Below are 22,271 nucleotides of genomic sequence, written 5' to 3' on the forward strand. Positions count from 1 at the left end.
TGCAATCCATTTTATCAGTGAGCAACTCAATCTGCCTGCCTTTTTCCCTTGAAATGGGTAAGTAAGGGGCGGAGCTTTAAAAAAAATAGTTAATTGGGGATTTTTTTTTAGTTTTTTTTTTTTTTGACATAACAATTTAAAGTTAAGGAGGTTTCAAATTCAGCTGCTTTTATCTAAAAATATAAATAAAATAATAATAATAATAATAAAATAAAATAATAAAAAAATAAAATAAAATAAAATATTTGTGCAGCTTTCTGAGCTTTGGTGTGTTTCTGTAGTGTTTCTCTTCACCCAAGTGCCAATCAAAGAAGCCTTAACAACTATCCAAAACAAATATAACCCCCCCAAGCACATCCTAGATCCGACCAACCATATCCTATCCAACACATACTTCATCTATAATGGACAAAAATACAAACAAATAGAAAGAGCACCCATGGGATCACCCCTCTCACCTGTCATTGCCAACCTCTACATGGAACACTTTGAAACCCAAGCACTAGAAAAATCTGATCACAAACCCAAACTCTGGCTCAGATACGTAGACGACACCTTCATAATCTGGCCACACGGGAAAGAAAAACTTGACAACTTCCTCATACACCTCAATAGCCTACACCCCAAAATACAGTTCACCATGGAAACAGAAGCTAACAACCAACTTCCCTTCCTGGATGTCTTAATCTACAGGAAACCCAATGGCTCCCTAGGACACACCATCTACCAGAAGAAAACGCACACAAACCGCTATCTGCATGCACTCTCACACCACCACCAGCACAGATCAATTTTACGCGGGAGAAAACCCGAATAACCAAAGACCTACATGCAAACACCTGCGAAAACCTCAGAAAACAAATATGTATGTATGTATGTATGTATGTATGTATGTATGTATGTATGTATGTATGTATGTCTTGGCATTTTTGGGTCTTTTCCCGTGTAAGGTTGAGAGTATCTTGGCGACATTTCCATGAGGTCTCACTCATCATCTTCAGGCTGGTGAGCAAAGCGTGGTCGGAGCTGCCATCTCTCTATAAATACTGGTGGGTAGGTGGGGAGTGTTGCTGTGAGCGAGTTGGTTTGCTGTGTGGTTGCATCTTGATTGATAGATTGAGTGGGTGTTTGCAGATTGGTCGGCTGCCTCGCAGCATCATGTATGGGTGTGGTCCTAGTCTTTTATTCCTGAGCTTTGTGGCCTCTGGAGTTCTGTGATATGATGTCTTAGAGAAGCAATTTCCATTGACCTAACTGGCGCAGAATCAGTCCAAACTAGACTTGTTTATATCACAGTTGCAATAATAAAAAATCCCAAAATTTAAAGTTTTGTATGTATGACAGTTTTATACATATTCTTAATAGCACAGTGCTCAATTGTTCTAATATTATATTGCTTTTTAGTATTGCTTGGGGAATAGCAATAGCAGCTGTGTATTAAACAATAATTTCAAATAGAATTAAGCAGAATTTATATTTTCAAAACTGCTGCCTTGATTTTGCTCATTTGTAAATCTGTTGTTAAAGATTTATATTTAGGGCTTAGAAAAAGATTTTAGGGCTTTCCTTCATTATATTTAGGAAATAGATTTTTGAAATTTAAATCTCCTTGTCTCAGATTGCAGTCTATTTATTTGGAAGTTTGTCTATTTGAAATAGGGATGGATTACTTTAAAATGTATAGGATAATTACAGCACTACAGACAAAAGGTTGTAATATCACACTTTATTATTAAAATTGCAGATTTTATTAGAAAAATAAACTGAAATTGATCTTACCATTATTTCTACTATTTAGCTACCCTAACTAATATCATAGTCAAATAATAATATATTTTCAGTCAAATAATATTATGCAAGATTTATCTACTTCAGTTAAGAAAATGTTTCCTCTAAAATTCTGCTGCTAAGATCTTACTTTGCCTCTAATTATGCAACCAAAACAGTTACTACCCTGCATGCTTACTTTTTGTTTAATACAAAATAATTGCCTAAATGGTAACTATTGCAATACTTAGGTATGGTTTTCATAATTATGAAGCTTTTATAAAATTGACTGGGTTACCGGACTATTTAGTTACCTAAAGCTTTATTGACAATATTGTTTATTGTCTAAATATGCACCTGTTTGTTTGGCTGAAAAGAGACCCATAAAATTACTTTGTCATCATTTCTCTGTCTCTAATATTGAGTGATAAGATTCAAAATAGGCAAAATTCTAGAAACTGCATTGGTGAAGTGACATTGTATAGATGACAACAGACAAGCATCTGAATTAAATGCTTAGCTCTTGTTCTTTTAGGAGGTTATAATGATTAGTATAAAGATTCTGGCTTTATACCAAAATTCCTTGTTATATCTGCACTGTAGAGCCTTTGAAGCCATATATGGTAAGATTTACAGCTAATAACAGCAAGTCATTCTTTGCATAGCATATTATACACTGCTCAAAATAATAAAGGGAACACTTAAACAACACAATGTAACTCCAAGTCAATCACACTTCTGTGAAATCAAACTGTCCACTTAGGTAGCAACACTGATTGACATTCAAGTCAACATGCTGTTGTGCACATGGAATAGACAACAGGTGGAAACATAGGCAGTTAGCAAGACATCCCCAATAAAGGAGTGGTTCTGCAGGTAGTGACCACAGACCACTTCTCAGTTCCTATGCTTTCTGGCTGATGCTTTGGTCATTTTTCAATGCTGGCAGTGCTATCACTCTAGTGGTAGCATGAGATGGAGTCTACAACCCACACAAGTGGGTCAGGTAGTGCAGCTCATCCAGGATGGCACATCAATGCGAGCTGTGGCAAGAAGGTTTGCTGTGGACAGCGTAATGTCCAGAGCATGGAGGCGCTACCAGGAGTCAGGCCACTACATCAGGAATGTGGAGGAGGCCGTAGGAGGGCAACAAGCCAGCAGCAGGACCGCTACCTCCGCCTTTGAGCAAGGAGGGACAGGAGGAGCACTGCCAGAGCCCTGCAAAATGACCTCCAGCGGGCCACAAATGTGCATGTGGCTGCTCAAACAGTCAGAAACAGACTCCATGAGGGTGGTATGATGGCCCAACATCCACAGGTGGGGGTTGTGCTTACAGCCCAACACCGTGCAGGACGTTTGGCATTTGCCAGAGAATACCAAGATTGGCAACTTCGCCACTGGTGCCCTGCACTCTTCACAGATGAAAGCAGGTTCACACTGAGCACATGTGACAGACGTGACAGGGTCTGGAGACGTCATGGAGAACGTTCTGCTGCCTGCAACATCCTCCAGCATGACTGAATCGGCAGTGAGTCAGTAAGGTGTGGGGTGACATTTCTTTAGGGGGCCGCACAGCCCTCCATGTGCTCGCTAGAGGTAACCTGACTGCCATTAGGTACCGGGATGAGATCCTCAGACCCCTTGTGAGATCATATGCTGGTGCGGTTGGCCCTGGGTTCCTCCTAATGCAAGAGATGTTAGACCTCATGTGGCTGGAGTGTGTCAGCAGTTCCTGCAAGATGAAGGAATTGATGCTATGGACTGGCCCGCCCATTCCGCAGAATCCAATCTGGGACATCAGGTCTCGCTCCATCCACCAACACCACGTTGCACCACAGACTGTCCAGGAGTTGGGGGATGCTTTAGTCCAGGTGTGGGAGGAGATCCCTCAGGAAACCATCTGCCACCTCATCAAGAGCATGCCCAGGCGTTGTAGGGAGGTCATATAGGCACGTGGAGGCCACATGCACTACTGAGCCTCATTTTGACTTGTTTTAAGGACATTACATCAAAGTTAGATCAGCCTCTAGTGTTGTTTTCCACTTTAATTTGATTTCCATTGATAATTTTTGTGTGATTGTGTTGTCAGCACATTCAACTATGTAATGAACGAAGTATTTAATAAGAATATTTCATTCATTCAGATCTAGAATGTCTTATTTTTATGTTCCCTTTATTTTTTTGAGCAGCTTATTTGCTGACCCTGAATGTGGCAACAATCACCAATTTAAATGGTTTTAAAAGAGCACTAAACAAATTGATGGTGACAGAACTATCAATTCTTACTCAACATAATGGCCATGTGCATGTGTTAAATTTTGCTGTTGCAGGGAAGAGAAGCCATCATTCAATATTCCACTTGGGAGCTTCCTGCGTGCATCTTGTTGCCCTTCATATAGGCCTTCCTTCATGGCTGAGTTGAAGTGCTCTCCATACATCCTTAACTCAGTATAAAACTACCAGCATGAAATTGGCTGTCCCTATGGTCAATCCTTATGCTTGGTTATTGCCTCTGTTTCAAGTCACTACAATCATCTCACTGCCCTCCAAAGTAATGGCTGATAGAATGTATAATATATTCTGGATGCCTGGAGGCTGCCCTTGCACTGTGGTGGAATGATAAATGATTTGATACTGATGCAGCTAAATATTATTGAAGCCTATCTCCATTCATGGCTGGGGATGAGACAAAGTTGCTGAAAGATGGCAAAAAAGGCAAGTTTTTCCCATGGTGCAGGTCAAGAAGAGCTCCATTATTCCTGGTACCCAACTAAATGGGCCTCTGGCCCAGTCCTACAGAGTTATTTTCTGATTAGGTGATTCTGGAAGTCAAAATCATCATATTTTATGAAACCCTTAACAATGGGCAAGTAAAGACACTGAGTGAAATTTTGACAATTAAGAAATTATGTGTCTTATAGTGGCCAATGTCATTTCTTAAAAATTAAAATTTGCATTTTAGCATCTTTATAGATTAACCTTTCCTTATAATCCCACATCCGTTTTGTTGTTTTTAAAAATTTATAATATTGAAGTTGAAATTTATTTATTCATCAATGATCAGCAAAATAAAAAGAGAGGTAAAAGACAGGAAATACAATCATGATCAACAAAGAGAAATAGGTACAGTTATATATTGGCAACTGTAAAATAAATCAAATATGTAAATACAATAATACCATGTTTATTTATCTAACACTAATAGAAGTAATATAATAAAACTAAACATTAAAATATATCTTCTAAACTCTAAAGTGTATTATTGTATAATTTAATACTACTGTACTTGGAGGCTTTGATACGCTGAACTTTTTACAAATGCATCTTACATATTCTGTTTTTCATTGTTAGTGAAACTAGGGAAAAAAGGCTAACAGTTTCAAAGGTATTTTAGCTCACTGATCATACTATTTCTTTATTTAATAAGTGGCACTTCCAAGATCTTTTGTTTTTTTTAATTGGTCATGTCCCATGTTTTTCAGGCAACTTCCCACTGCATGCTCTTTATTTCTGTCTTCTTTTCTTGTTAGTTTAAGTAGCCAGACACACCTTATTGGTGGCTAATTCAAGAAAATAATTCTCCCAGCCATTTGTTCTTTTCAAACGGGCATGAAGGGCTGGCCAGATTAATAAAGGAATACTGTAGTTAGGCAAAAAACAATGATATGTTTGAACTTCACAGTAGACGTAGCTGTCCAAGAACTTTTCTCCCTACTATCCCTAAAGTCAATATCAGTTTCCTCAACTCCCTCAATTGTTTGGAAGATATTATGAAATTTTGATTATGACATATAGCTCATTGGTAACTTCAGGTTACCACCAAATGATGGTGGAATTTCTATCAGCTGGCTTCTATCCTTTGAGACAAGTATTTTAAGGAGAAAATAACACTAGTCTTCCTGAGGAACATTTAACACAACGAACAATGATCAAATTACAAACGTCATCTGGTTACTTTTGATATTATTGCTTGGAAACCTTGATATTTTTTCTTACCTCCAGCTGCATTGTGCCATTCTCTCCTTTGGACCAAAATGTAATAGCAACACATGGATTACGTGTTCAATACATGCTGTAGGATTGAGTCTCTGGAATAGAACAGTATAATCTTATGTAAATGTTGTTGATTTTTATTAAGATGATTCTGTGCTACTTCAGTGTTGCTACTTTGAGTAATATAGAGCAACTCACACCTTGGGGCCGGGTTGTTCACGGAGCTGTCTCTCCCAAGTGATGTCTATCTATCTTGTTAAATTCGGCAGTTCCAGATCTTCTCTACTAGAGAAGTTCCAGGAAGAGAGTTTTTTCTGTTATGATACCCTCCCTCTGGAATATCATCCCCTAAGATTAACCTTGTACCAAATCTGATGGCCTTTCACAAGCTATTAAAAACCTGGCTTTGCTTTCTAGCCTGGGATCCTGACAGTATGGGTCTGCCCACCTTGGTTGGGTGATTTGAATGTGGGCTGTTGTGAACATTCCAGGCAACTATTCTATGCTATTTATTTTGTTAATTATTTTTTTTATTGTTAAAGGTGAAGATTCCCCTCGCACATATGTGCTAGTCGTTCCTGACTCTAGGGGGCGGTGATTATTTCCGTTTGAAAGCCGAAGAGCCGGCGCTGTCCGAAGATGTCTCCATGGTCATGTGGCTGGCATGACTAAATGCCAAAAGTGCACAGGACTCCGTTACCTTCCCACCAAAGCTGTTCCCTATTTTTCTACTTGCATTTTTACGTGCTTTCGAACTGCTAGGTTGGCAGAAGCTGGGACAAGTAACGGGTGCTTACCCTGTTCCGCGGCACTCAGGATTTGAACCACTGAACTGCCGACCTTTTGATTGACAAGCTTAGCCACTGAGCTACCACCTCCCTCTATTTTTATTATAGTTAGCCACCCAGAAACATGTACCATACTTTTCAAAGTATAAGACGCTCTCCCCCCACAAAAAAGGAAGGTGCAAATGTTGGTGTGTATTATACACTGAATACAGCCATTTTTTGGCCTCCTGAATCCTGCCCCATGTGTCCCGTTTTTGCCAAAAACAGGCCCGTTTTTCGCAAAAACGGGGCCTGCAGAGGGTTTGGGAGGCCTGCAGAGTGCTCCTGGGGGCCTGGGAGGGCAAAAACGTTTTTTTTCTTGTTTACTTCTTCAAAATCTTGGTGCACCTTATACTCTGGTGCATCTTATAGTCTGAAAAATACAGTATATGAGATGGGCAGATGTTAAATGTATTAAACAAGTAATACACACATACATTATAATATTTCAAAACTTACCAAAATTATCAAATGATAGTAATAAACACCATCAGCATAAACTCAATATTTATAATTATAGAGCCATAACATAATGCCAGTACATCCAGATTCACCCAATTCAAGTAGATCTCTCATTCTCATCTCAGTTTCCACATTTAAGAAGTCATGTTTCTAAATAGTACAAGTGAGAGTGCAGTTTTTATGTCTGGTGGAAAGACATTCCAGAAGAGCCCAGTTTTTGCAAATGTAAAGGCAAAGATGATTGTATCTGTTCCACAATAAATAGTTGAGGGGTTACTTCACAGAAAGAGATAACTGACTGAAAAAATAATGAAAGAAAATTGCCTGTTTATTGTGTTCATTTGTGTAATTCTATAGTTTCTTGTTAAGTATGGAATTTTTGAAAAACTTAATATCTGCTCAATAACTTATATAAACAGTACTATAAAAGTATAATAAGCTGCTTCATTTTAGGAATAATCATAAATTAATAACGATCGTTACATTTGTTTTTTAATGCATACATTCATATTTTTTCAGCATTTTTGATCATATTTTGGATGATACTAAATATCTTTGGATCTCATTATAATTTACTTCCAACAGTTTTATAAAATTCAGTAGAATAGAGAAAATACAGCTATTGGACCACAATGTAATATTTAGTGATGCAAGTTTTAAGTGATGTTTCCATAGCAACTCTGCTTGGACACCAGAAGCTCTGAAAACCTTCCTGAAATAGAAAAGTACCAAAGTAATGGTACACTGTATTTTAAGGGAAGGTTTGCAAGTTAGAAGAGATTCATATTTATACATCTGGCATACAAATCTTAGCTTTGATGGGCTGCAGAAATTTTGAATATAGAAACTGGGTCCTTTTCTCCTCCTTTTCTGTGTCCTTAAAACAGGTTTCTAAAAAGCCTCAGAGAGATTGCAGTAGAAAACGCTTCAGGGTGGTGAGAAGTTTTGTATACTTTTTCAGGCTAGCTCACTTAAAGCTAAGAAGTGTTTTACTTGTAATGATTAAAGCAACCTTGGTGGGAATAGCAGATTGAAACTATTTCTCTACAGATCAAGCATATTTTACACTTAAATCTGTAGAATATTCATAACCCTGAAAGTAACCTCAACTTTGCCACTTGTCTTTAAAGAAAAATATATTTCTTTTAATATATTTCTTTTAATGTATCGTGTTTTTACTGCACAATTTATACTCACTTAAAGACCAAATATATTGTAAATTAGCTTGATTATTCTCTCTATATGTGTACAGTATGTCTGCATGAACTTTTAGTTTTAAGTCAATGATGCCAACACCACAGGGTTTCTTTTTTAAAGTTATTCATCCCACCACATTGTTAGTCAAGGAATGTATTCAGGTTATTACAATGAAACAGCAGTATTATGTTGTCCTTGAATTTTTCTATCCTCCGTGCTCCTTTTATATGTGTTTTGCTCATGGAGAGCTATTTCTAGTGTATTTCCTCTTGTGGATTCATAGAATGAATGAAAAAAGGCATGTGTGAAGTGGAAAGTTCTAATTAAAAGGTGACCTAGTGATTGAAAGACTGACTAGCAAAGGGACTGTGGTGTTCTTGTGTATTTTGGGATGACTCACAAGCTATCAAATTAATAAACACCTCTAATTTGGTCTGCATACATTCTGCAGGTAGTTTAAATAACAATTCTGCAAAAGGACATGGATCTTTTATTGATATATTAAAAAAAATAAAGTATTCCTCATCTGATCTATAAATAACCTAGAGATATAGTGTCTTAAGTAAAAGGCCTCTCTTTTTTTGCTAATTTGATATTTCTAGGACACTGAAATAATATTATAAGGGAAAGATAAGAAATAAGCTATTCATTTGGTATTCACCAGCTTCCTTGCCCCATCTGGCTTTACTTTTACTTTAATTTCAGAAATTAAATAAAAAGCTGGAATGCAAATCAGTTTCTAAAATCTGAGTCGACCTTTCCCAGCTGGTGGCTTCTTCAATTTCAGCTCTTTTACCAAAAGTAATCTATCATTTCCACAGGTCTTTTGCAGTAGTTTAGAAACAGCTCCAGTCTTGTCCAATCTCATGGCATTAGAACTGGATCAAACTGTTTCCGGCTCTATTCCAGTTTGCAACATGAACAAAACTGATTTTCTCTTTGCAATATTGTCCCTTTGCAGAATTATCCATGATATTTTCCCTCTGGCAGAGGTGAATTCTTTCTCCACTCTGCTTCTGGATTCAAGATAGCTGTTATTTTCTTCCCCATCCTCATAACATTTCAGAATGATTATTTATAAATGTTGTTTAGAATTCAGCAACTGCTGAAATAACCAACCATAGTTACAACCTTTGGAGAAAACAAGTCTTAGTAAAAGTGTCAATACACTTTTGGCAGAGATAGTTTGGCAGCCAGGAAGCTTCCCCTTAACATTTTTTGGAGGGTGGGTTGATAAACAGCCAAACAAATGCATGTAAAATGTGGAATTCAAATAGTCTCATATTTTATTTTATTTCTCTTTTTTGTGGAATAGAGGGTGATTTTGGATGGTTTGGTCCAGAGATGAATTGAGGTCGGCCACCCATTGAAAGATGTTGCTTGGGGTATCGTAAAAGTCATTTAGAGAGACCACTGATTAAATCATGATGTTCCCAAAATGCTGAGGTAGGAAGAAGTGACAGCAATGATGGTTCATCTTCAAACTATTATTGTTTAATGATGAAACAGCAAAATAAATTCCATATGGAGCAGAGTCCTAAATCTTGTTACATTCTGCCATTATCTCTATTACCTCTATTTTCCTTCTAAAATTTTGTCATAAAACTATAAGTATTTTTATAATACTAAAAACAGCTTTACTTCTAAATCCAGGAGGAATTAATGTTATATATACTTTTTAATTGCTGGGCCAGATCCATTGGAATATCCTTAACCATCTGGACTAAAGTACTGACATTTTAATTTACATCTTGCTTTCAAGTATTATATTTAAGTATTAAGCATTATACATGTCATATAACATTTCTTAGCCTTCTCTAATTAGTTTAAAAGCTGTGTTGGGTACAGAAAAGTTATCTGTAGTCAATGGAAATTTGCCTTAATATTTTGTTTTTGAGAATTCATTGAGCGCCAGTTATTCCATTTTGTTATAAATACTTTCAGAAATATATATGAAGGTGCTAAATATGTTTACTGGGTTTGACTGAAAATAGGCATATAATAAACTCCTAAACATTTGTTCATAAATCATAGCCTTATGGAGTAGCTCTTGAGATTAACTGTTTTTTATTTTTGTTTTGCTAAGAAGCTTCAGAAAATTTTGGTAGCATTAGATTCTCAAAGAAACGGAACAGTCAATTTATTGAGGCATAACTTGCATATACTGATTGCTATAGTAAAATGGATTGCTTATTTATATTTAAGTAAAATCTCTTCTCATCTACCCAATTTTTTGGTTGCCAGTTTTCCTGAGTCACAATGAAGGAAACAATACAACTATAAATAAACTATCTTAATAAATCTTATACAATAATTATATTCTATGAATAATGTATAGGATTGTCTGTGTGCCTTTAACTCAGCCTTCACTCTTGGTAAGTGCTTAGACAGGTTCCTGCAGTTTTCTTGGCAAGATTTTCAGAAGTGGTTTGCCAATTGCCTGCATCCTAGACAATGATTGGCCCAACATCACCCAGCTGCCTTTGTGGTTAAGATAGGATTAAAACTCATAGTTTCCTAACTGATGTGGTACCTTAAACCACTACAGCAAATTGACTGTCATTTAAAGGATATCAAATAGCAATAGCAAACCTATTTTCTCAGTATAGATTGGTAATATATATCAGCAGGAGAACCCCAAGATTTTCAGAAGGCTAAAACATTTTAGAGAAAGGACAGCACGTACCCAGTAGACAGAATAAGCAGTGGGTTCAAAGATTAAAAAAAAAAAAAAAAACCAGGAAGGCGGAAAATAGTTTTTTGAAAAAGGGCTAGATAGGTTGGCAAAAGGGAATGCTGCACTACATTTCCATTAGAACATCCATTGCAAGTATCACTTCCTTTCTATTATGTTATTATCATGATCTTAATAATAGAAAGAATAGACTTTATACAGGTAGTACTCAACTTCGTTTAGTAACTGTTCAAAGTTACAACATCACTGAAAAAAATGGCATGACTGTTTTTCAAACTTACAACCATTACAGCATCCCCATGGTCATGTGATCAAAATTCAGACACTTGGGAACTGACTTATATTTATGATGGTTGCATTGTCCTGGGGATCCCCTTTTATACAATCTTCTGACAAGCAAAGTCAACAAGGAAGCCAGATTCTCTTAACAACCATATTACTAATTTTAACAAGCACAGTGATTCACTTAGTGGTGGGTTTCTACCAGTTCGCCCTGGTTCAGGCGAACTGGTAGTGGCGGCAGCAGGAGGCTCAGTCCATCTGCCCGGACATCATCACAGACGCTCTGCGCCAGAGGTGGGTTTCAAAACCGTTGCTACCGGTCCACTCATGGGTATGCGTGCTACCGGTTCACCCGATGCGGTGCGAACTGGTAGCAATCCACCACTGCTCTGTACATGTGCAGAAGTGCCACCTGCGTTCGAGCATGCTCCCGGTTCCGAACTGGTAGTGAAGGTAAGAGGAACCCACTTCTGCACTATGTCCTCAAAAAATAAGCAGATAAATAAAGGATTAATTCCTAGATCAATTCTGAAGAAAGGCATCAATGAATTTAAGATTTGAGAAAAATGTAGATAATTCTAATTCTTCTTGTTGAGAATTAGCTAATTCTCTTGTTTTAGTGCTGGAGACTAAGATGGAGGAAGGGTATAATAAATCCTGTATATGAATAGTGAAATAGTGTATTCTATTAAAATATAACACAGAAACCACAAATACAATACTTGCCAATTCTCTCAGGCTCAGTAATATTTAAAACTTAAAATTAAAGGGCTTATCCAGTGTATCCAGAGGAGGATGTTGTCTTTCTATGACAGCTCATCACTCTTTTTACATTCATATATTCAACCCTGCCACAGGCCACAACCTGTTCAATCTGCAAAGCATTCCCAAGGCAATATAAATTCTGCCTCTTTCCTTTGTTTTGTCCCCACTAATGTCAGATTGCAGATGCTTTCAAGAGCTCCCTGGAACTGCCTGAGGGAGTGTGAAATGTGAATTGCCAGACAGTGTGTATAGTGGACCTTCTCTGACAAATGGAAAAGCTAAATAGGAAAAACATGTTGGCTTGTTTGACTTATAATCAGTCACTTAAAAACAATTAGAAGTTATGATAGACTCAAAAATGTTACTTAAGAGCCACCCTAGAAGTTACAACTGTGAAAGCACTCCTGCAGTCTCATAATCTTATTTTGGATGGTTGGTAATAAATTCACATTTATGACCAGTTTTAGTGTCTTACAGTCATGTGATCATGTTTTGCAATGTTTTTTGCCATTTTCCAGCAAAAAAATGGCAAAAATGGCCATTGGATAGCTGGATTTGGTCTTACAATCATGTGATTCATTTAATGATCACATGATTCACTTAACAATTGCAGTAACTCACTTAATGACTCTTGTAAAAATAGTTGGTAGTTTGCTTAACAATTGCATGATTTGCTTAATGACTATCATAAAAATTATCATAAAACCGAGTCTGGTCTCATGATAACTTGGTTTACAATCAGTTTACAAACTTTAAATAAAATTCTGGACTCAGTTGTGGTCAGAAGTGGAGGACTATCTGTAATTCCATCTCTCACAGAGGCAAAGAAGGTGAAGAAAAAGAAAACGGAGGCTTTCAAAATTTTGTTTCTGCATCCAATGAAGATCATTCCTGCTGTGCTCCTTTCTTATCCTTGTGTACCTCAGAATGCTAACATGATGTGAGGTACTCTCTTCCCATTTATTTGGGGTGAGGGCATCGGTGCCCCATAGCAGTACTTCAGCAGCTATTGCATTGACTCCTACGGTAGTAATCTTCAGATTACAATTCAAAATGCTGGTTTCAACTTTTATAGCCTGGTGCCTAGGTATCTTCAAGGCCTAAGTGTAACAGCCCATTGAATATGTTCAGCCTGGGTCGACATGTTGAGAATCTATCCCCTAAAGTGAGATCAGAACAGAGAAGACTGAAGGTCAATGTTTCTTACTTAAGCTTTGCCTCTGCTCTACAGAACATATTATCTCAAGAAGACTGGATGAAATTCAAGACAGAACTTTTTTTTAATTGAGCTTTTCACTGTTCAAGAACGTTGTAGTTCTTTCGAGTTTGTTTTGCTGGAGAGCTGGAACTGTTTCATGATTTTATGGAATTCAAATGGTTGTAAAATGCCCAGAGACTGTATGATGTCAGAAGTACAGGAGTGCTATAAATAAATCATGCCACAGACGTCATGGGATGATTAAAACAAATGTAGCGTAGCATTAGTGCCATATCATGTTAAATCATCTTTCTAATTCTGCTTCTAACTGACAACACAAAACATACTAAATGGAAGTATGATAAGAACCTAATTTTTGTAGAGTAAAATATGCAGTTTCCAGCAGTGGTGAAATGCAAATTTTTTAGCTACCAGTTCTATGGGCATGGCTTGGTGGGTGTGGCTTGGTGGGGGGGTGTCATGTGACTGAGTGGGCATGGCCAACCCTTTTTTTTTTACTTTTTAAGCATTTTTTATTACCTAGTCACCTGAACCAGTAGTAAAAAAACATTTTAAAAAAGTTTTAAAAAAAGGTTCCGACGATCACGTAGCACAGCTGTGATCATCAGAATCATTTTTTTCTTTTTAAAGCACTTTTTTTACTACTGGTTTGCCTGAACTGGAGCGAACCTATAGCATTTCACCCCTGGTTTCCAGCCTGTGGATTGAATTCTGCTTCTTAAAGATCTAGGCTCAGTTTCCCAAGTAAGTCTTATGCTTCCCCATGGTGTGCTTGGCAGTAGCCCACCCATCATTTGCAAGGAACCATTTTTGATCGGGAAGAAGAGATAAGATTGTAGCTAGTCTGATTTTACTGCCTTTGTTAGCAAAACAACAAGAAGAAAAACCCATAGCAATCCATTTTCTATCAATCAGAAGAAAAAAAATCAGATTTAATCACAAGGCTGGTCTCCGTTTTCCAGTGAACAAATGTATAAGTGTCTATGTGGAGAAGAGTTGTGTGGTCTCCATGTGTATGTTTTAAGGGGCAAGAGGATTTGTATATGTGTTTGTACAAGCTGGCTCTTTGCAGATGTTCCTTCATATGTATTTCCATGAAGAGATTTGTATATTTGTTGGGAGATGCAGACCCAAACCCCCAGTTTAGACTTTTGTTGCTCAAAAGTCCATATAGGAGCTAAAACCAACATAAAAGAATAATGCAAGACTAGACAATCTTACTATTGCTCCTTATGCCAAGCCTTCTACCTTGTGTAAAAGGTTCATTTTATAATTATGTATCTATTTAAAATATCTCTAAAATGGTTCTTACAATTTTAAGTATATTGGTTTTAGGAAGATCTTATGATGTGTACGAACCTATTGGTGGGAATTTTGGAGGGAAAAATACTCGATACTGATTGGCTGGTGCCTCAGCCAGATGTGTATATAAAGGGCACTTTGTCTGGTGCCAGTTGCTGAATTCTCACACTAATAAAAAGAGCTGTTGTCACTCACTTGGTTTCGTGACTCCTCAATCGCCCAATCTAACATTGGCGACAAAGGTGGGATTGAGGCTGGCACAAAAGAGCTGAACGGACTGACCAAGGACCACTGACAACAAGAGATCCAGCCGGGCGATCGACCTTCGCCGAAGTCGAGACATCGGGATGGCCGCCCACAATGCTTCAGCTCCCTTCGATCCAGCCAACGAGAAATGGGCATCGTATATGGCCCATTTTGACTGCTTCCTCAAGGCCAACGATTTCCAAGGGATACCGGACAACCAAAAGAGACTCCTATCGAAGTCCAACCTTACGCTGCAGGTCGCGATCGATGAGGCCAAGGGACACAAATAGCAAGGCTGCCGAGACTCTGCACCGACCGGGCATGATGGGCATCCTGACCAGCGCGACACCCATACACTGAGAGGACGCGAGGATCAAGAGCGAGGATGAGGAAATTGAGGAAGAAGCAGTATTCAGAACTGACCGGGCTCATCGCGACGACGAGGACAAGTGTGCCAGCTGCGGCAGAAACCACCATCGGAACAGCTGCTGTTTTAAGGATGCAATATGCCACTGGTGCAAAAAGAAGAGACACTTGGCTCGAGTGTGCAGGGCAAACCAGCCTTCCCGCCAAAAAAACCCACGCGGAATGGAAGCCAACCAGCCAGCAGCCATCTTTGCACAGGCGCAATCAAAATGATCACCAAAGAAAAGGCGCGAAATCGAACCAAGTTCAAATCAGCCAAGCCAACACCAACCCGGAAGACAAGGTGTTCATGAAAGTTGACATCGATGGGCAACAGATCGAAATGGAGATTGACACTGGATCATCCATCATGATCATGTCTTGGGACACCGTCAAAACATCACTGTCGCAGATCCGTAAGGAGCAGCTGGAGCACCAATGACTCCGGGTTCGAGACTACCGGGGGAACTGCATCCCCGTGAAAGGCATCGCAATGGTCAACATAACCTACAGACCCTACAAGAAGAAGCTGTCGGTCACTATCGTCCGCAGTGACCTGTCAAGCCTCCTGGGCTGGGATTGGATCAGAGCCCTGGGCATGGGGCTCTACAGGGTCAGAGAGATCCACGCCACCTGCCGGAACCTGAAGGACGATCTCCTGCACGAGTTCCAGGACATCTTTTCCGGAACCTTCGGTAAGTACGTGGGGACCCCTATCTCCTTTAACCTCGACCCCGGGATTGCCCCCATAAGACTGAAAGCCAGGCAGGTCCCCTTTGCGTTAAAACCAAAAATAGACAAAGAACAGGGGCCGTAATAGCTCAGGCTGTTAGAAGCCTGTTATTAGAACACAGCAGCCTGCAATTACTGCAGGTTCAAGCCCGGCCCGAGGTTGACTCAGCCTTCCATCCTTTATAAGGTAGGTAAAATGAGAACCCAGATTGTTGGGGGGGCAATAAGTTGACTTTGTAAAAAATATACAAATAGAATGAGACTATTGCCTTATACACTGTAAGCCGCCCTGAGTCTTCGGAGAAGGGCGGGATATAAATGTAAATTAAAAAAAAAAAAAAAAAAAAACTGGACAAGCTAGTCCGGCAAGGAATCCTCATTCCCACTGACCACGCCAGATGGGAGACCCCCATAGTGACCCCTATCAAGTCCGACGGGTCCATCCGCATCTGCACGGACTATAAGGCGATGTTAAACAAAGCCGTACAGAAGAGCACCTACCTGGTGCCGATTGTTCAGCATCTACTGCACTCCATGGGCCCAGGAAAGTCATTCGCAAAGCTCGAACTTCCTGTAGACTATACCACAGCAGAGGCCCAGACCATTGTAACCCACCGGGGGGCCTTCAAATGCACCCGGTTACAATTTGGGGTCAGTGTGGCCCCGGGTCTATTTCAAAATTTAATGGAGAGACTATTAAAAGGGATCCCCAGGGTGGTGCCCTACTTTGATGATGTCCTGGTGTCAGCGGACAATCATCAGCAACTGGGGGACAGACTCCGGAACATCCTGACCATTTTTAGGAATGCAGGACTGCAACTTAAACTTGAAAAATGCCAGATTGGAGTCCCCTCAGTTGAGTTCCTGGGTTACCCGATAGACCAAGCGGGCATCCACCCCACCAAGTCTAAAATCAAGGCCATCAGAGATGCACCCACCCCACGGGACAAAATCGAACTCCAAGCTTTCCTGGGCCTCCTGAAGCTTTACGCGATATTCCTCAAACAAAAAGCCATGGTAGCAGAGCCACTCCACAGGCTACTTGCCAAGAAGGCTCCCTGGGTCTGGGGGAAAGCTGAAGCCACCGCTTTCGCAGGGGTCAAGAAGCTACTAACTGAAGACAATCTCTTGATCCAATACAACCACACCCTCCCACTAGTCCTCGTATGCGACTCATCCCCCTTTGGAGTGGGCGCAGTCCTGAGCCATCAACTGCCCAACAGATCTGAAGCACCCATTGCCTACTTCTCCCGAACCCTGTCCAGCGTTGAGAGAAACTACAGCCAGCTGGACAGGGAAGCCCTTGCCGCCGTAGCCAGGGTGAAAAATTCCATGAATACCTGTTCGGGAGGGCATTCGAACTTGTCACCGACCACCGCCCCCTACTAGGACTGCTGGCAGGGGACCAACCCACTCCCATTACCATGTCGCCGAAATTGACAGGATGGGCACTCTTCCTGGCAGCCTACAACTATACACTGGTCCACCGCCCCGGCAAAGACTTGAGCCATGCCAATGCTCTAAGCAGGTGCCCACTTCTGAGGTTGGTGGAGGACCCAACCCCAGGGAGACAGGCCCTGCTCATTGACTCATTGAACTCGGGTCCACTGACATCGGCAGAAGTGGCTAGGGCATTGAGATGGGACTTTGTAGTGAAAACTGTTATTGGCTGGGTGCAGAGGGGTTGGCCCAAAGAGCAGGTGGCAGGAGAATTCAAAAAATTTGAAGCAAGACAAGCCAAACTGTCCACACAAGTGGGTTGTTTATTGTGGGGTGATCAGATTGTTGTACCGGCATGTTTGCAGGAGAGGGTATTGGAAATGCTGCATGAGGGTCACCCAGGGATTGTAAGGATGAAGGGTCTGGCCAGAAGCTACGTTTGCTGACCTCAAATGGACACCGACATCACCAATTGGCGAAATGCCTGCAATGCCAAGAATCCAGGCCCAACCATCCCAAAGGCCCAACCCTCCCACAGCCCGGGTCAGGGAATTGGAACGACCCCAAGGCCCTTGGTCCTGCATCCACATTGATTTCGCGGTACCCTTCCATGGAAAAAACTTCCTGATCATAGTCGACATATTCTTTAAGTGGTTGGAGGTTATAATAATGAAGTCCACCACTGCAGAGGCAGTCACAAGGGTCCAACAAAAATTATTCTCCACCCATGGGCTACCAGACACACTAGTTTCAGACAATGGGCCCCAGTTCACCACGACAAACTTTGAGGGCTACCTGGCAGAGTTGGGCATCCATCATGCTCTCTTGGCCTCTTACCACCCAGCATCCAATGGATTGGCAGAGAGATTTGTACAGTCGACCAAGGAGGCTTTGGCACGCCTTGGACCCGGGAACTGGCAGGAAAGGATTGATGTCTTTCTGACAGCCCAACACGGGATGCCCTGCTCTGCTACCGGGCTTAGCCCGGCAGAACTCCTGATGGGTTGGAAACTACGTTGCACCCTTGATAGACTAAATCCCAATTACTCCCCAGATGGTTACCAGGGGGGGAGGGGGTGATACAAGGGAATTCCTGATAGGGACGCCGGTATTTGCTAGGAATTATGCCGAGGGCCCCTTGTGGGTAGCCGGCAGGGTGACAGGGATTACAGGCCCAAAGTCTTACACGGTAGACATGGGCAACAGCAAAATAGAACGCAAACATATAGACTAGCTTAGAAAACGAGTAGAGCAAACAGTAAATCATGCAGTCCCTAACTGCCAACAAAATTCACCAACAGCTAGCTCAAGCCGGGAGGAACCGGAGGACTTACCTGAGGACTTTGGTGTCCAGCGCTGGTCTCAACTGCCAATAAAATCCACAGACGACGAGTCAATTAATCCAAAAGAATGCGAAGAAAAAGCCACCACTAATCCTACACAACAGGCTCCAATGGAAGAGCTGGGAGGAACAAAAAGCACCTCCGACCAGCATGCTTCCCCCGCCAAAACTGAATTGCGCAGGTCCAGTAGACACCAGGAACGCCCTCTCTATCTGCATGATTACGTTTGTAAATAACGCAAATGTGGGGACAAAGTGCCTTCTAGGAGGGGAAGAGTGCTGTGTATGAACCTATTGGTGGAAATTTTGGAGGGAAAAATACTGAATACTGATTGGCTGATGTCTCAGCCAGATGTGTATATGAAGAGCATTTTGTCTCGTGCCAGTTGCTGAATCCTCACACTAATAAAAAGAGCTGTTGTCACTCATTTGGTTTCGTGCCTCCTCAATCGCCCAATCTAACATCTTATTTGCTGTGATTGCTATTATTGTAGATGTATTTTGACATCTTATTACTGGTTACAGTTTTTGTTGGATCATTATATATTATTTTCTAATACTGGATGTTATATTGCACTTTATGATTTGATTAACATGGATGTGCTGTGCAAAAGCTAAGAAATAAAATATATCAATATGAAATAAAATATATCAATATGATATATAAAATATATCAATATCATACGAAAAAGCTGTGTCAGCTTATGTATTATGTTGACTGAATAGTTCTATATTCAGTAGAAACCAAAATGGCTAACTGTATGCCATTTTGTGGAGCTGTGATAGAGATTACATAATTATGGGAAGTCTTGTTTATTAATGCTGATTAGAAGTGAAATACTTTAGGTATCAGTAATGTTTGTAATTTTTTTCTGAAAAAAGAAGCCGTTTTTGTGACTTCATGCATTTTCCAATTTGAAAAGTCAACAAACTTGAACATCATAACAGAGAACTAGTTAGAACTAGTTATATTTTGTAGTTTATGCCCAACATCTTAGAACTAAATCATCTGCTTCACTTCTCTCTATTTATTGGATAAATCCTATGCTATTTATTATAATAGTAATTCTCTTGCTTGGCTATAGAAATCTGATACCAGTTTGAACTTAGTTCTACATTGGATGCCAGCCATGCTGTGGCTTTGGTGCTATTCAGAAAGGGGGATTTAAAAAAAACCTCCAAACGTCTATATATAAACATGGTATATATACAGCTCTTTGTGCTTTATAGTTTGACTCATGGGGATTAATAAAAATATCTATCTTGAAATCTATTGTAGACCCAAACTGTGTAGACAAAATACAGGTAAAGTTAAGCTATCAGATCTGGGCTGCACAAATCCACATTGTCACTAGATGGCAGCACAACATAAAGACTTTTCAGCATATATTTGCTGGGGTTGAATGGCCATCTGAGTTTTTATAATCCAGATTAGATAACTCTGCTGAAGCAATGGTCCCCAGTTGGTGTTCTTCAAATATTGTGTCATTGAGGCTCCTCAGGGGTTTATATGTGCCGTCAAGGTCACCTAGATCATACTTCTTGGATGAGAAGCGAAAAGTCCTCAAGAAAAAACAAAGTCCAGTTCCCTTTTGAAAAAGCATCTTTGGGACAATCTTGACCTAGATGACTGAGAATCTCCATGGACATTCAAATATTGTGCAGGCTGAGGTTTTGGGGAGCCCAATATATTTGGAAAGTAGCAAACTGGAAATGGCTGTCATTGTGGATTAGAGGGGACAGTACAATGTAACCTAACTAGAAATAATTGGTTAGTTCCATTGTGCTAAATGGAAACTATGTAGGTAACCAAACTCATGATGGCGCAATATTTTGTGAAATGGAAGCATTAAGGTGAAGTCATTTCATGTAACCCATAATATATTCTTGACATTCTGTAAGTGCCCCAAATCATTGCCTACTTCTGTGCTAAAATTGGCCATTCAGCAAAACAAAACATTCCCTTGGGTGGCCCATTCAGTGACCTGAGAATATTCTTGGTAATAATATTTTTAATATCGCATTAGAACAAAAATGATAGAAACCATGGCTTGGTGCTTGGACACATGGCAGATAGATGACTGTTCGGGGAACAGGATAATCCCCCCTTTAAAAAAAATGCTATGAAGTTGTAAGGGTATTCTAAACACTTTATGGAATGTATAATGCTAAAAAAACAAGTTGGGAAAAGATTTCAGATAACACAATTTACCATTTGGGGTTTCTTTGTATGCCTTAAACTTGAAAAGATACTAATTTATCCTCTGTTTCATTATTCCTGTTGAATTTGCTTAGATACCAATAGGGGTGAAATCTAAAAATTTTCCCTACCGGTTCTGTGGGTGTGGCTTAATAGGTGGGTGTGGCTTGGTGGTCAGATGACTGGGTGGGCGTAGCCAATAACAATAAATAATAAAAATAATAAATAAGGTATACAAAACAATAAGAGGTACCAAAAACCAACTTTCACACTTTACACACACACAATACAACATAACTGACTCATACACAATGTAAAAGCAGCTGCACTTCACCCAAAATGGCCCCTGCAACAAGCAGGAATCTCACACTTTCACACTTTACACACACACAACACAACACAACTCACACACACACACTCACACACAATGCCACATACAGCTTTGTGAGATTTTGTGTGTTTGTGTAGTTAGAGTGAAACACTACAGAAACACACCAAATCTCAGAAAGCTGCACAAATATTTTATTATTTTATTTTATTTTATTTTATTTTATTTTATTGTGGACTTCAACTCCCAGAGTTCCTCAGCCAGCAAAGCAAGAAGTCAAAGCAAGTTTTTTTTTTTCTTCAGTAGGTGAAGAAAGCATGGCGTTGCCAGCCGAAAGAGCAGTAATTTGTAGGTAAGTGAGGAGAGGGAATTGGCTGGGCATGGGTGGGGGCTCTTGTAAGTGGGGGCTGTTAAAAAGTGAGTTTAAACGCCTGTGAGGATCAGGAAACTTCTTTGGGATCGCCAGAGGAGGCTTTTAAAACCTTTTTTTTTCCCCCTTTGGCTGAAGAGGGTTTTTTAAAAAAAACTTTTAAAGAGTTTTGATGATCTCTGCTCAGCCCCACGATCATCAGAGGTTTTTTTTTTACTTTTAAAGGCATGTTTCAGCTGAAGAAAAACTTTTAAAAGTAAAAAAACAATCTCTGATGATGGTGCGGCTCAGCAGAGGCAGGGGGGGTGGGACCAGGAATTTTTGCTACCAGTCCTCCGAACCAGCAGCTGCCATCGCTACCTAATCGGGCAAGCCGGTGCGAACTGGGAGCATTTCACCCTGATACCAATGCAGTGCCTACCTGTGCTAGCACTTTATGGCTTCTGGTATAAGGACTGCCTATGGCAATGGCATTTGTATTGCTTCAGGCATTTGTTGTTAAGGAAGGATGGAGAGGTATTGTTGAGCATAAGGGTGAAGAGAAACACAAAAATGCATCTGACAAAATGATAAGCCAGGAAAATCCTGGCTGGCTGGCTGCTCTTGACTCAGTCATTGTTATGAGCTGGGTAGAAGGATGATTTCAAAACTCTCTGACAGATGAAAAAATATATTTTTCTGAGGACAGAAAACAGACAC

At 40.0% G+C, this 22,271-nt stretch overlaps 1 protein-coding gene across 1 annotated transcript in view; it reads left to right on the plus strand.

Annotated features, from left to right (window-relative positions):
• Nucleotides 1-6,469, plus strand: part of LOC131201703 (ankyrin repeat domain-containing protein 26-like) — a 168,523-nt gene extending 162,054 nt beyond the window's left edge. Inside the window, exon 36 of the mRNA XM_058189803.1 lies at nucleotides 6,303-6,469. The gene's annotated coding sequence lies outside the window, so the exon portion shown is untranslated. The remainder of the gene's footprint in view (nucleotides 1-6,302) is intronic.
• The last annotated feature ends 15,802 nt before the right edge of the window (nucleotides 6,470-22,271 follow it).

Source organism: Ahaetulla prasina, chromosome 7 (genome assembly GCF_028640845.1).
Source record: "Ahaetulla prasina isolate Xishuangbanna chromosome 7, ASM2864084v1, whole genome shotgun sequence".
NCBI classification, from domain to species: Eukaryota; Metazoa; Chordata; class Lepidosauria; order Squamata; family Colubridae; genus Ahaetulla; species Ahaetulla prasina.